Genomic DNA, 16,087 nt, shown 5'->3' on the forward strand with positions numbered 1-16,087 from the left:
TACGTCTTTGAATAGCACTAACAAGGATTAGATCTGCTTTGCATTTTTACCACTTACACTGTTATAATACCACTATCCACCCCAATTTCATGCAGGGAAAAAAACTATCCAAGTTTACAAATAGTCTTCTATTTTGTAAAATAAATACATAGCTGGGATGCATACTATACGGCTAGCTCCTGCCCGAGGTGGGAAGAGCCTTCTATATCAGGAACAGTGTTCATCTTTCTTATTAATGTTACTCACAGGGCCCAACACACAGCAGGGACTAGGGCGCAGCTGAATAAATGAATAACAGGTATTGTAAAATGTAACTACGATCTAATTTTTATTAATTTATCAGTAACTGCAGCCTTTAATACATTATTTATCTTAAAATACTGAACAAGCAACTATGTCTCTGACATCGTGCTAGTTCTGGAGCTATAAATGTGAAACGTACGCTGCGCCCCCAACAAACACCTGCAGTAAACCAGGAGCAGAAAACAAATACAAACAACTGGAGGTGGTGCTGTGAACAAAATACAGCAGAGTACAGTTGAAGATAGTACATAACTCTGCCCGATGGAGAGAAATAGTCAGAAAAGATTTACACAGAGGGAACATTTGTTAGTGCCAGTTCTCGAAGGACAAAGAAATAGAGAAAGGGAATTTCATGGAATAAACAAAAGTATAAACCAGGGGACAGGTAGAAAAGGGCAGGGTTTCCATAGAGAATGCCAAGAAGGTCTGCACAAACCAGAGCCTATGGGTCTGGTCAGGGAGTGTCAGGAAATTAAGGTAGAAATGATCCAGGCCAGTGAGAGCCAGCTCTTAACTGCAGGCCTAAGGTGTTTGGACTACGCTCTGCTGGCAGTTTCACGCTCAGCAAAGGTGACTGGCCAGAGAGCAACACCAGCAGGTCTGTGTTTTGGAGATTATTACCGTGATGAGGAGTAGGTACTGAAGGCGAGAGACCTGGGAGGTCAGGACAATAAAGGCCACAACCAGGACAATGGATGTGAGAGTTTCTACTTCCCAAAAGCAGAAATAATTGTTGCACCAGGTTCATTCACCGGAACTGGATGTGCATGGGAGAGGTCAGGGTGTCCCATGACCGCATTAGTCTGATCACTACTGGATCCCATATAAACTCAAACCAATTTTTCTGAACAAAGGGCAAACAGATGAATTTGACAATTAAAATCCAGTGTCTTCTTAAAGACACATTTAACCTGCCCCTGTTCACTCCAGCCTTAAGGCTGACATCTAAGTAACACCATGCACCAAATGTGTCGCTGCTGCATGACAAGAGAGATTAGCACCTTCAGAGCCGTGTGTGACATTCTTCAGCCGTTTGCCACCACCCTGCCATGGGTGATGTGACCTGCAATTGCTCCTCATCCTTTCTGCAGAACTTGCAGGTAGAAGGACCAACTGCAGGGTTTATGTCATTGACTTAGAGAAGCAGCAGTGCTTTTAGACAGAAAGCAGCCGTTAGCCATTATTTCATAAAGTAAATTATAAGTCTATGGGACTTAATAGACACAGAATTATACCCGATTTATGTTCCCTCAATTTCCTCTTGCATTACCCAACTCTTAAAAAGTAAAACACATTATCAAAACATTGTAAAAGCAATCCACCCTACAATTTCATTTTTTTTAATTCCTAAGAGATGAAATAGTAAGAGTTGCTGTCTGTGTGAGGATGAAAATATGAGTGATTTTTTTTTCATCTTTGAAGATACAATATTTTAAAACAATTATCAGCAGGTATTAAATACATTGACATTTCCCCAGTAGAGCTTTGAAAATGAGCCCTATTAAATGCTGGCCTATTTAAGTTTCATGTGAAATCCAGACCCTCAGATACCAGGAGTCCCGGGGTCTCCTGGCTTCTCTGTGGTCTCTAACAGCCCTCTATAGCTGTCACTTGAAGTTCTGCCTCCACACACTTTCCCATTTCCAGTTAGACTTTTTTCTTGCTGTCCAGCCACTTACAGTGGCTCCAGGCCCACAGTGAGCTGAAATTCTGTGCTACCAACAGGCTTTGCCAAAGTTGAAGTTCAGCTTGAAGCATAGTCCATAATCTGACTAATTAAATTGATCAAATATACTATAATTTATGTTGTCATATTCTTTTGTATTTTATTTGTTTTAGATTTTTTGTTGGTTTTATTAAAGCCTTTACTCTTGTGCTGTGGGTGAACAAAGAGTGGGTTTACATAGCCTCTGGCGTCATGAACTGACAACTCCCTTTCACTTACTTTTAACTGACCATGCCCTTTGGGCCTAATCAGTCCTTGGAATTTTAAAATAAAGAAACAATTGAAAAAGAAAAAATAATGTACAAAGCCGTTTGCAGCAATATTGTCTATAACAATGAAAAAAATGTACTAATGTCAATATTCAACAATAGAAGAAAAGTACAGATTATGATACAATTGATGGTATTTAAACTTTCTTTTGATAGTGGGATAGTTTCTTCCATGAAACGCTATGCATCCACTAAATTAGTTGATTTTAAATATTTAATTTTTACATCAAAACTTCTGTAGATGAAGCAAGGGGGTAGAAGGGAAACTGAGCTTCGATTGTGCTGGGAGCCATGGCCACCCTGCAAGGTGGTGCAGGCAAAACTCTGAGGACGCACCATGCAGCATAGGAGGAAACGGCAGTGACATCATTTCTATGGCCACAGAAAATAAGTGCATAGCCACATAAAGTGCTCATGAGGCAATGTTTATAAAGCGATACTAAATGAGAAGATTGGAAGACATGAATACTGTGTGAGCATACAACTAGAAATATGCATAATAGCAAGACGGGAAAGTTGGTGGGTAGACGAACGCAACCGGTTGTATGTTATTTTAGAAAAATACGCTTCTACACAGTGGAAATACATTGTCATAAAACCCACCCGCCACCCCTACTGTGTTAGGCGTGGCCTGTCCTTTCTCAGTGCCATCATCTGTAAAGTCAGAAAAATGCTGGTACTGTGTCATGAGGTTGTCATGAACCTCGTAAGAGTTGACCCTGTACGGCTAAGCGCTGTGCTCAATGGATGGTAGTCGTCCCTAGCGCTATGATCATTCCTCTATGCTCACTTGTGACATTTTTGATATAAAGAATGGAAACAAAGGGAAAACTTTAGATTTAGCCATTGTGCTGGTTGATCTCTAGATGTCCCCAAGAGCTTCACGCGTGAGGCTCGTGGAAAGTGACTGAGTCATGGAGGGATATAGCAGGTTTGCTGTGAAAATGCAGGATTTGGCCGGAAGAGACAGGTCACTGGGGCTGTGACCTGGAGGGTCTCACTCCTTTCCTGGCTCCTGCCTTCTCTCTGCTTCCAGGAGCCCATGACACGGGCAGCTTCCCTCTGTCGGGCTCTTCCACCATGCCCTTCCTGCCTTGGAGCCACCAACCATGGGCTGAAACCACGAGCCGAAATTAACCTCTCGTTCTTGAATTTGTGGGTGTTGAGTATTTGGACCCAGCAACAAGAAAGTGGCTGAGACAGCAAGTTGATTACCTCCTTGCTCTTTTTGCTCAGCACAGTTAATGCCTGTGCCCATGGCTCCAACCACGAAATGCCAACATAGGGAGCTGCTCCAGAGCTAAGACTCTCCACGGCAGCAGGACCCCCGGGAACAACAGGCCAGTGTGCCTCTAGAGTCCTGCCTTCTTGCCTTTTTAATCCTTGATGAAAAGTTGTGTTTCTTCTCAGGCTTCCAAGGCTCCTGCCAAAATCAGCTCAGCAATGTGGAGCCCCGTTCTTTCCGACATATACCAAATACAGGAATTTTCACTTTAGCCTATGTACTTTCACCTAAACAGATGACCTAGACACACAGAGATTGGGCACAGCTTTTAAAATAATGCAAGTAAGTTGATTTAACACTTAGTGGGAAGAAGAAGGTCCATACAAATGTGCTACTTGTCATTATAAATGCAGGATAAATAGGTGTTTCAACCCTTACTGTTTTTCTTCCTTCTATTGCTCATCCACTTGATAGCATCCTGTCTTCAATTTCTTTTTCAGGCTCCTACTTTCTGAAGCTTATTCCATTGCTTTGGCTTAAATCAAAAGCGATGATAGCTTCTTGAACATAATATCAGTGTCTACTTTTATGTCAATTTCAATCAGTTAAATCAGCAGCCCATATTAATTTTTTTTTTGAAACAAGGTCTCACTATGTAGTTGAGACTGACCTGGAACTCACTATGTAGCCCAGGCTGGTCTCTGACTTACAGCGATCCTCCTGGCTCAGCCTCCCAAATGCTGGGATTACAGGCATGAGCCACCACACCCGGCAAGACCATCTTGATTTTATAAATGTCTAAATGTCTTGATTAATGCCTCACAATTTCTGTGAGGGTGACTCATCTCTAATATGGTACATAAAGGAATCCTTTGAGATGTGTATTCTTAAAAGAAGGATCTCCTTTTACTTTCTTAGAATTTTTTACCCTCCCTTTGAAAATTACTAAACATCAGCAGTAACACCTAGTGTCAGCTCATAAAAAGAAATCTAGAATAACTAAATTATTCTACTTGAGTCTCTTGTAGATTGTATAGAGTCAAACAGTAAATTAATATTTATCAAGTGTTCCAGGCACTGTGATAATTCCTTTAAGTGCCTTGCCTTGTAGAAGACATACAATAAATTAACTATATTGATAGCATTATTTCTGTTTTATATTAGGATTAGAGACATTTAAAAAAACTGCCACATTCACAAGTCCTTCTGCTGTTTCATCCTCGGCTCTTAGGATCAGAATCAGTACTTCCTCTACATCCCCTGCTTTTAACCTCACATTTAAAACTATGTAAAAATAGTGCTCATGTTTAGTCTCAGGTGATGCAGTTATGGGTAAACAGGGCCAGAAACTTCAAAGGCCTCCAAAACTGTCCTCTTACATTAGAAAGCAGCAACCTGAGTTGCTTTGAATCCTAAGCACAGAAAATTCTGACCATGCTCCTGTAACTCCTAGTGAAATGTGTATGTTTTGCTTTCTCTTGTTCTAGCAATGGTCTTTGAGAAGTGGAGTTGTGCAGATGGATGGATGTGTGAATAGGAGACCCCACACTGGTCAGGGCCACGGCCTGCTTTTAATGGAATCGCTGGGCCCTAAGAACAGGCGTGTGATCGTGACCAGCGGGAAACCTGGAGTTGAGTAAGAATGGAAGGAAGGACATCAGACAGACTTCTCAACACGAACAAGGCAGGTCAAAGAGTAGGCAGTGTGGGTAGGAATAGCACAAGGCCCTTTCCAAGTAAAGCTTTGATAAGAACGTCTTTTCAATAAACAAATCCTCGGGATCCATGCACAGATTAAACTACTCGAATCCATATGATTGAATCAGATGCTCTCGGATGAGACTGTCTCATTTGTAGAAAACTCGGGAAAGGATTACACCTTTATAGAAGTAGAGGTGAAGAGTAACCCAATCTGAACACCAGGAAATTTATACTCAAACTCCCTCTCTCCTCAGGCCTCTCCGCCTTCTCGCATGTTTAGGAGAGGCAGCTGGCAGAGGGCTGGGCACCTGAGCTGTTTACTGAATACTTCTTCAGCATTCTCTTCCCCGGCAGCAGCAGAAGCAGGACCCAGTGGGATCGGCGTGGTACCCAGAGGAGCGAGTGGTACCCGGGGCAGGTGGCAGGGTTGCTCTCAGAGGGAACGCAGCCAGGAGAGAGCCGGAGTGGGAGCGGAGGGAGGGAGCTGACAGAGACAAACACTGCGAGACACCAGGTGTGAACAAGACTTTTGTTAGTTAGGAGCACAAATGAGACGTTCCCTGGGAACATTTAGGAAAACGAGGGGTGGGAGCCTTTCGGACAGGCGGAAAACTTGCACTAGCTGGAGGGAGTGAAGGGAGGTCCACGGTGCCGGTTTTCCCATTGGCCACTCCTCGCCTCGGGTATGCAAATCATCTTTTATGATTCGGCATCGCCACCTGCTGGTTGGTGTGAGGAACAACTCAAACGTGTTGGAGAAATTATATTACCATAATCGTTTGCCTCTTAAAGTTCAATTCCTGCTACAATACTTTTTCTTTCACTATATATTCACTTTTTCTTTCAAAGAATACTCTCCATTTGCTTCAGGAACGTCTTTCTCATCCTTCTCTCCATCCTCTCCTGTGTTGCCTTCTCCAAGTGTGCTTCCCACATTAGTAGTATTGTTCTGGAAGACACAGGGTCCAGACCCGAGTGGCCACGGAGCGCTAGGCACCGCATCCGTGAGTAAAACATATTTTTTAAACATCGCATGAGAACTTTAAGGAGCATTTCAAAGTACTGAAGCACTATTGACGGTGGTGTGTAAACCTATGTCTGTGCATTGTTGCACTAACACCTTAAAAACTTTTGGTATTCTGTGCACTCAATATAATGTTAAAGATATTTTTTATTCTATACAAGCTCTCTACAAAAGCACAAAACTAAGCTAGGAAATTAAATAGTCTCTTGTGAATCTGTTATTTCAAATGAACATGAAAAAATCTTGTTCATTAAATATATACTACTTATTAACATCTGCCAAACACTGTCTAAATGCTAAGAACACTGATTAACACAATGCAACTCTAGTCCTTAAGGAAGTTACATTCTAGTAAAAGAGATAGACAATGACTAAAAATAAATATTAAAATAGGTTAATTATAATGTTAAGTGCTATGCAAAATAATGAAACAAAGCATGGATAAAGAAAGCCACATGTGGGAGGGGCATTGCTTCAGAGCTGGTGGTCAGGGAAAAGCCTGTTTGAAGAAGTGACAGTTAAATGAATGAGGATGTGATCTGTGTGAATAGCTGAGTAAGGGCATTACAGGCAGAACAGATCAGATGGAAGGGCTTGAAAACTCCTGTTTGATTAACAGGAAACAGAGAGCAGGGGGTAGGGTAGCAATAGAGAATAAGGACAGAAGAACGGAGGCATAAATCATGTAAAACTCTACACGTCCTTAAGATTTTACTCTAAGTAGTACTTCACATTTTATTCTGAGCAGGAGGATAAAGAGCATAGAGCTCGATGGAATGAAGACCTCGGGCCAACTTTTTAAGAATCATTTTGGCTGCTGTATGGCGAAGACTGTGCGGCAAAATTGCAGCGAGAAGACCAACGGAGACATATTTCCAGAACAACAGCCACGGACTTGCTTGCAGATTCCATGTGGGTTTGACTATGAGACTTCAACAGCTGATGGTGCTATTGACCTGGGTGGAGCATCTGGGGAGAAGGGAGTTTGCAGGGAAGAGCAAGGGGCCAGTGAGAAACCCACGGATATGGAGCATCAGCAGGTGGTCACTAGGTGCAGAGTTCTGGGTTCTGGGGAAGGTTGGGGCTGGGGATATACTGCCTGAATTATTTACTTGTTTAAATGTTATTTAAAGCTATGGAGCTAGAAGAATAAAACCCAGACAGTTCATGCAGTAAATAGAGAAAAGCAGACTGGAAAACAATAGCTGACGAAAGGGAAGAAACCAGAAAATGTGTTCCAGAAGACAAGTGAACAGGTAGAAACATCCTTAGCTAGTAAATTTATTATTAAATAAGGAATGGATCTCTAATTCTGTGCCAAACCCCAAAGGGAAACAGAGAAAGGAAAGGGAAAAGAGGAGACCATTCAGGGTTTGACTGATGACTATTACAGAATATTTCATGTGGAAGCTGACTTGCATCAAGTTATTACAGAACAAGACTATGCAATTTTTATCATGTCATTTGCAAGACTTCACGATAAACCGGTGCATATAAAATAAACATTAACCAGCTACAGGTACTGAATCAAGAATTAGTCTGTTACTGAACATTAGCATATTGAAATAGATATCTCTGAGATCCTTTTATTTTAAAAAAGATTGAAATATGTCCTCATAACATTTTAATCTCACTCATTTTTCAGAATGATACACCGCATTACAGAAAACAAGGAGGCTGTTTTTGTGTAGGAATGAAGCCTAGTCTCATAATAAAGAAAGGAGCTTCCTTTCTTCCTCCCTGTTGATTGAGAAGATTAACTTGGGGCTCGGATTTCAGACTTTTGAGATGAGCAAGCAGACTCAGCTAAAAGTGTGCTTCTGGAGTAGCTACAAAGCACAGCAGAGCCTTTCTTTGTTTGAGGAAGCACTTTGAGTTTGTGTTTGTCCAGACTGATTTCCAAAGGAAAATATAACTTACATCATGTAATTCCAAGGTTTTTCAGCATTTTTCACAACTTACATCATGTAACTCCAAGCATTTGCATCTTCTGTTTGAAATTCTCAGAGCTACAGTGAACAAAATTCTGCTCTGGAGTGAAGTTTTGAAAAGCAAAATGCTTGGGAGAGAAGGTGCAGCAATTTACCAAGAGCAAACATAGGTGGGGAATTTCTTTGGGCAGAAGACAGGAAGCTGTTGGTCTAGGGCCTAAAGAGACTGCAATAAGTAGTTTTATCTCAAATATAGAGAAAATCCTATTGTCCTCTTCAAATAAATCGAAATTAATGCAAACTTCTTGGCTTTACACTTGACATTGAGAATTAAACAACAATAATAATTAAACAACAATAGAACAAAAACCAGGTAGCAGCAAAAGTGAGGAAAAGCCATAAAGAGTGAAGTTAAAAGTACCTGAAATAGAGGGATTCCTCCTATTACTAGCAGTGTGAAAGTATGTCAGTACAGTTTAGGTTCTGAAATGTGGTAATATATAAGCACATATAAGTTATATAGTTTATTAGCGCATAAACCAGTCTGTTCAGCACAAATGAGCACAAATCTTAGAGGAGTGGAGTGGGGATTGGAACATTGAGTCAAGGGGTATATGGGGCGATTGCTAATTCTTTTTGTCCTCAACCCTTTCCAAAGTTTTTAATGATATCAAAGAGCTTTTGTTCGTGTGCAAATTTACTATATTAGACTTAAAGCTGAGAAATAGCAAAGTATCTATTAATTCAGGTAGATAATAAATTCATTAAAAATAATTCATATGGGGCCAGGGATTTGGCTCAGTGGTTCTGCCGCCTGCCTTGGAAGCACAAGGGCGTGGATTCGATCCCCGATACAAAAAAAAAAATCATATGATAATTAGCATAAAGGAAACATTTTGCAAGAATAACAATATTTTACAAAACAAAAAGTATAGTAAGAAAAGTGACATTTGCATTTTTTTGTGAATCTTTAAATGTATGGCTAAGTAAAAGACGTTTGGATTCATATAACTGCTTCTACATTCAGTTGATGTGACAGGCTGCTAGAGCCTCCTAAAAAAATGCAGCCACACAGACATACAACTAGAAAATGAAAGAGTAAGTTAATAACTTTTTCAGATAATGATGTATATTATTTTTCAGTATACATAAGTGGCAGTTTCTTAAAAGTTAAAAGTTAGCTACATATCAATAAATTGTTTGAATAAACATTTTATACTGTTTCATTCAAATGTATTTGTCTTGAATTTGAACATATTTTATCTGGGTATGATTTTATCATGTCATGTACTGCTCAATTATAAAATATTGTTATGATGTACATAAATTCAATTCATTATAAAATATTTAGAACCATCTTTGTTAAAATTATTACTGGTCTCATCAGAGTATCTTAAGAAGCTGGTGGATTTAGTTCAATGGCACCGCACCTTCCTCGCAAGCACAAGGTCCTGAGTTCGATCTTCAGTACTGAAAAAAAAAAAAAAAGAAGAGGAAAAGGAAGAAGCAGGCAAATTCATGGAGACAGATATGAGCTTTCCAAAATTACAAATTTCTCTTGAAAGTTGTAATGATTTCACTACTAACAGCTATTAAGTTGTTTGTCTCATTTTGTTCATTACAGAGAAAAAATACTTGCCAATTACCCAAGTCCAAGTATTGTCAGCTGCTCTTTCAAAAATGTCAAAAATTGGGCCTGGGATTTAGCACAATGGTTCTGCTGCCTGCTTTGCAAGCGCAAGGTCTCAAATTCCATCTGTGGTGCAAAAAAAAAAAAAGAAAAAGTCAAAAATTGGGCTGGGGATTTAGCTCAGTGGTGCCACCGCCTGCCTCACAAGTGCTAGGACCCAAATTTGATCCCTCCCCAGTACCAAAAAAAAAAAAAAAAAAAAGTCAAAAATTAATTGATGGGCAAATGGGCTGTTTCCAAGTTTTAGCTATTACAAACTGTGCCACTATAAACATAGGTGTGCATATATCTCTGTGATATGATGCTTTTAATTCTTTTGGAAAGATACCCAGCAGAGCTATGGCTAGGTCAAATGGAATCTCTAGTCCCAGCTCTTTGAGGTATCTCCATATTGATTTCCATAGTGGTTGCACCAGTCTGCACTCCAACCAACAATGGAGAAGGATTCCTTTCTCCCCACAACCCCGCCAATATTGTTATTGTTTGATTTCTTGATAGCAGCCATTCTTTGTGGGGTGAGGTGGAATCTCAGTGTTTTTTTCATCTGCATCTCTCAAATGACCAGTGACGTTGAATGTTTTTTCATATATTTATTTGCTGCTTTTACTTCTTTGTCTGAGAAATGTCTGTTCATTTCAGATGCCCATTTTTGAAGCGTGTCTTTATATTTGGGGGCGTCTGATTTTTTTGAGTTCTTTATATATTCTAGATAATAGTCCTTTGTTTGAGGAGCAGCTGGTAAAAATTTCTTCCCACATTGTCTCTTAGTTCTATTGATGGTTTCTTTTGCAGTACAGAAGCTTTTTAATAAGATGAGACCCATCAGTTGGAAACTGGATAAAGAAGATGTGGTTTTTCTATAAGATGGAATATTACTCAGCCATAAAGAATGAGAAATTAGATTCATTCATAGGAAAATGGATAATTATTGAGGATATACTCCTAAGTGAAACGAATAAGTCACACATATAAATACCGAATAGTTTCTCTGGTGTGAATAAACTATAATACATAAGATCCTAATGATATAATTGACCATGTGAAATAGGAAGAAAGGGGCTGAAGGTGTAGGGAAAGTGGGAAGGGTAGGGGAAAGCTAATAAGGGAAAGGAAAAAAATATGAGAAAATGAAGAAATGGAAATGAAGTGTTTGTAAAGGGAGAGGGGAAGAGGGGTGAAGGGAGGGCAGGGACAAGGGGAAAAAATGAGAACCAAGACCTGTCATGTAAAGGTACAAGATCCCAGTAATGAATGTAACTGTACTGCATACCTAAAATGTACCAATAAACTCAACGAGGAAAAAAAAAGCGGTTGATTTAGTTTGTATCACATCCCATTTCACAAGGTAGTTCCCTAGAGGGCACTGTTGCAGTTCCATATGGAGCAGAAGTGCTTCATGTAGGCCCCCCGTTTTGTTACACTGAACATTAAAAAACTATGCTCTAGAGTTCAGATTTAGTAAACTTAATTTTTATTTTTAGAATAAGGATATTTTTAAGAGAACCTGGCATTTAAAAACTGATTGCATGGAGGTAAAGAAAATAATGACTAGCAATATTTTTTACTGCCACACGCTTGATTTGTGCAAACCATCATCATTTTTGAGCTAGAAGTACAAGTATCAAAACAATGAAAAGGCGAATAACATCTTAGTACTATTGTAAAGTAGTGTTGACCTCATTAACCTGCTGAAAGTATCTCAGAGACCCCCACAGGGGTCAGCTGACCACTGAGACCTGGTCCATCGCACTGCCTGTGGAAATGTTCCCGGCCGTAGGTTTTACTAGAGTGGTGGACAAGTAAGGACCATGCTTGTTTTGAGACTATCTTGGGGAGAAGGTGTGTCTGTTTTGTCACAATGTAATCTACAGAACTCTATTTCCATTTATCTTGCAGTATTTTCACAACTGCTAACGTATCATTTCTTTAAGGAGCAAACTGCTTGTATTTTTAAGTGAACAATTTATGGGCACTTGCTATTATGTTGAGGAAGAATGGCTTACAAGTTGAGTTGATTTTTCATGTAATCGCAACACTCTCTCAGCCATGTTGACATGCATTGGTTCGGTCAACAAATACTCTTTGAAATCACCTGTAAGGACAAAGTACTGTGTAAAGCAAGGATGACCAAGTGCTGGCTTCTGGACAAGATCTAAGGCCTCGAAAGTTGAGTGTGACACCTAGCATAAATATATCTGCCTCCTTGGAACTTCAGAGAGGCCATCAGAAGGCAGACCTCAAGGTTTGGAATCAAGTCTACATCTAAGCCCTACTGGAACACCAACGAAACTGGGCCATTCAGGCACTCTGTCATGTGGGCAAATGTCTCATCTTTGCCAGTTACAGGATTGGCATGTAAGTGTGACAATCCCTAGCCGCCTCATCTGTTTGTTACTTCCTCAGAACATGTGAAATAGGAAGATTTTTTTGAAAAATGTTTATGCCCTAATGATAAGTGGACTCTGCCTTTGGATTGAGAGACTTTATTCTCTTAGATGGATGAGTTATTTTCTAGATGGTCTAAATTACCAGTTTTATTCTTTTCAGGCCTAGCTTCTGCCATTCTTTCAGTTCTGGTTAGACATTCTCACCACCCACAATCTCTCTCTTCAAGTACTAGTCTCACTTCCTGCACCGTAGCCGCCCACTTTCCACTCTTAGTCTGGCAGCTTTGAAAGCATTTGACTCCACTTCTTTCCCTGAGCCAAAATTCTTCCACCAGCCTTGAGGGCTTGGTGAGGGGAGGGCAACACAGGCCAATGCTAGTTCAAGCCAGACACATTTTGAAGTCTGTAGACACAAGCTCCGCTTTTGGTACTAGTATGGCTCGCAGAGGTGGGATAGTTATAGAGGTACGAGCATCCATCTTGATGACAGAGAAGAAAGCCTAACTGTATGATCCTGGCCCCTTGACTTGCTGTGATGAAAGCCAGATTTACCTCTGGATTTTTCAATTGTGTGAATCAATAAATTCCATTTACTTTAGCTATCTTGAAATGGAATTCCCTATCATCCTCAAACAAAGGAGTCCTCACTGAGATATTTCTCTACTCCTAAGCACTTGGTACAAAACCATATAGAAAACAACTCAATTTTCAAATATTCTACACTTTAAAATCTACATGGTTCTGCTAGTTTAGAATTTTCTCTATCTTCTCCATAGCACTCTAAAGATGCCGCAAATTAAGCTCCTTGATATCTAATACTGGTGAAGTCTATTTTTACTCTTGCCTCAATAGATTTTTAGCTATTTACAAGCAGGAATCGCTTCTTCATCATTTTTAGGTCTGTACCTAGCACATTTGGCATGTAAGAAGTCCAAAAAGTGATAGATAAATTAAATTTTCAGAATGAAAGAGAAATATAACAATGGTCTTCCATCTCTAGAGATTTCTGGTCCAGCCTCACAGCCATTTCCTTGACCTATACAATGAAGGTTCCCTACCTTGGTTCCTTGGCTGGTTTCCAGATCATTTGCCTTCAGATACATCCCTGGACTTTTACACTTACCTATTCTCTATAGCAAAGAGGATGATGAAGTCACGTATTTCTGTGTTGTCTGCAGTTCTAGGAATAGGTACCACCAGTTTAAGAGCCTCCCTCCTCTGCCTCAAGCAGGGTTTCAGATAATAGCTAAATCTTTCCAAAAACACCCGGGTCCTGCTAGGATCAGGCTTAGTTTTATTTAAATTTGTTATGTGTCCTTGGCCCCCCAGTTCCAGAATTTCCTTCCCCTACAAAAAAGAGGAGTGTCCTGCTCTGGCTAATCTTTTGGTTGTCTCTCTCCTCTGCTCAGCTTTTCAGCATTTTTCTTAACGTACATCATGTAATTCCAACTATTTACATCATCTATGAGAAATTCTAGTGGTTTCTGTCTTCCTGTAATTGATACCTTGCCATTTCTGTCTTAACACAATCACACTTAATTATGTGTTTCTGTCTGAGGCCTTCAGAGGCTCCCTCTGCTTCCAGCTCCTTCAGTCTAGGATCACCTCCATGGAGGTAGTTATCTCCAGAAGCTCTTGTTAAAATACAAAACCTTTGTGTGATAGTTCTTGCTAAACCGAACCTTCCATAGATAATTTAAGGCTTGGTCATGATTCATCTGATCTTACGGAGATAAATCCCCAGTTTCTAGAACTGTCACAGCTAAAATAAATTGACCACTCTTTCCAACCAGAAGAGCTTGTACTGAAAACAATGCACTGAAAATAAGGGCATTTAATGGACCCACCTCCTGCTCCTGAGTGACTTACTCTGGTGGGAGCAATGAAGAGAAGAAATGGTGAGGGTCTTCTCACAGGTAGGCTTCTCAGTCCAGGACAGTGTGATTGTTGTAATTCCTCTCCAGAGAAATAAATGTGGGTTTCTAGCCACACCAGAGGAATATCCAATTAATTCAACCCAATAAAAGTGCTTTATCTTTACCAACACTATTTTTCTGTGCACCCATCATGCTGCGTGGTGTTAGGGTACAGGTGAGCATCTAGGCAAAATTGTGAACTAGTTCATCTTGGTTATCCACTCAGATTATTGACTCTGCCGTATCATGTTAATTATACTATAGTATTTAATCCCTCCCCCAAAACCTGTTGTGCAAAAAAACAGTTCAGCAAATGTTTTAAAATGTAGTCTTGCTCTTCCCCTTCATTTTCTCTTTCCTTCTCATCTGTTCTTGAACAGTTTGGTCCAAAATTCATTAGGTAGTGGAAATAAATTAATAAAGTGGGGGTTTATTGAGGAATAGCCAAGGGGGCGCCTTGTGGTTACAAAGCAGCCCAGTAGAGGACATCCGAGTCCCTGCTGAAAAGGGGGCATCTGTGCAGCGTGGGGGTGGGAGATGAGAAGTGGTGTTGGAATATTGGCTACACACAGAAAAATGGGCCAAACAAGTAAACATACTTAGGACAATGGGAAGCAAGTTTCTCACTGTTTGAAATGTGGGTTACAAATAGAGAAAATATCATGAATCCTGTAGTATTGGACTGAAACTGGAGATAGGAATATAAAAGCAAGTTTTAAAAAATAGACACATAGACATTTATACTGTATATACACATACTTGTGTGTGTGTGTGTGTGTGTGTGTGTGTGTACACATACATATACATTTGTGATCTCTGTTCCTCAGTTTTATTGTGGTTATGTAGGAAAATGTATTTTTTCTGGCATGTAGGAAATAAATATATACTAAAGTATTTGGGATGGTGAGGAACCAGGATGGCAAATTTACTCTAAAACAATTCAGAGAATTAAAATGATTTTGTTGTACTGTTTGCAATGTTTCTGAGTTTGAGATTATTTTCTTTAAAAGAACTATAGTAATGAAATTGAATTCTGGTGTTTCATATACATGGCCCTGATATAGTTGAAAGTTTTCTCACTTTTTATTATGGTTGAATCAAATCTAAATTATAATACAAAATGTTTTAACAGACAAAAATCCAACATATGCTGCGTAAAACAAAACAGATCTAGTATTTACAACACTGACCTTTTTAAAGGAAAAAATATAGCAATTTTTTTCAGCTTTAATTGAGTTTATTGGTACATTTTAGGGATACAGTACAGTTACATTCATTGTTCGGTTCTTGTACCTCTACATGACAAGTCTTGGTTCTCATTTTTTCCCCTTGTCCCTGCCCTCCCTTCACCCCCTCCTTCCCTCCCCATCTACAAACACTTTATTTCCATCTTTTCATTATCTCACATTTTTTTCTTTTCCCTTTTCACCCTTCCCCTACCCATCCCACCTTCCCTACACCTTTAGCTCCTTTCTTCCCATTTCTAAATGTCAGTAATCTTATTAGGATCTTCTGTATTACTGCAGATTATTTACACCAGAGAAACTATTCAGTATTTACACACGTGTGCCTTATTTATTTCACTTAGGAGTGTATCTTCAATATGTATCCATTTTCCTATGAATGAATCTAAAACATACTTCAACCTCTTGCCTGTAAGAGACATATAAATAAGCAGACAATCTTCAAGGCAATCAGTGCTGTGTAGACCTTCAGCCTACTAAGGTGTAATCTGTACCACAGAATTGATGCAATACTGCAACAGAAACTAGAAGTTCTAATGCAGTAACTTGCACACAGAGCATTTGAAATCCCATTCAACACCCTTCAAATCCAGAAAGTTACAGGATCGAGAAAATAGAATTCTTTTCTTTTTCTTACTAGGATACCCTGAAAAGTGTCTTTCTAAACTAAA

Source organism: Fukomys damarensis, unplaced genomic scaffold, assembly GCF_012274545.1.
Source record: "Fukomys damarensis isolate Sample0158 unplaced genomic scaffold, DMR_v1.0_HiC HiC_scaffold_5, whole genome shotgun sequence".
Classification (NCBI taxonomy): domain Eukaryota; kingdom Metazoa; phylum Chordata; class Mammalia; order Rodentia; family Bathyergidae; genus Fukomys; species Fukomys damarensis.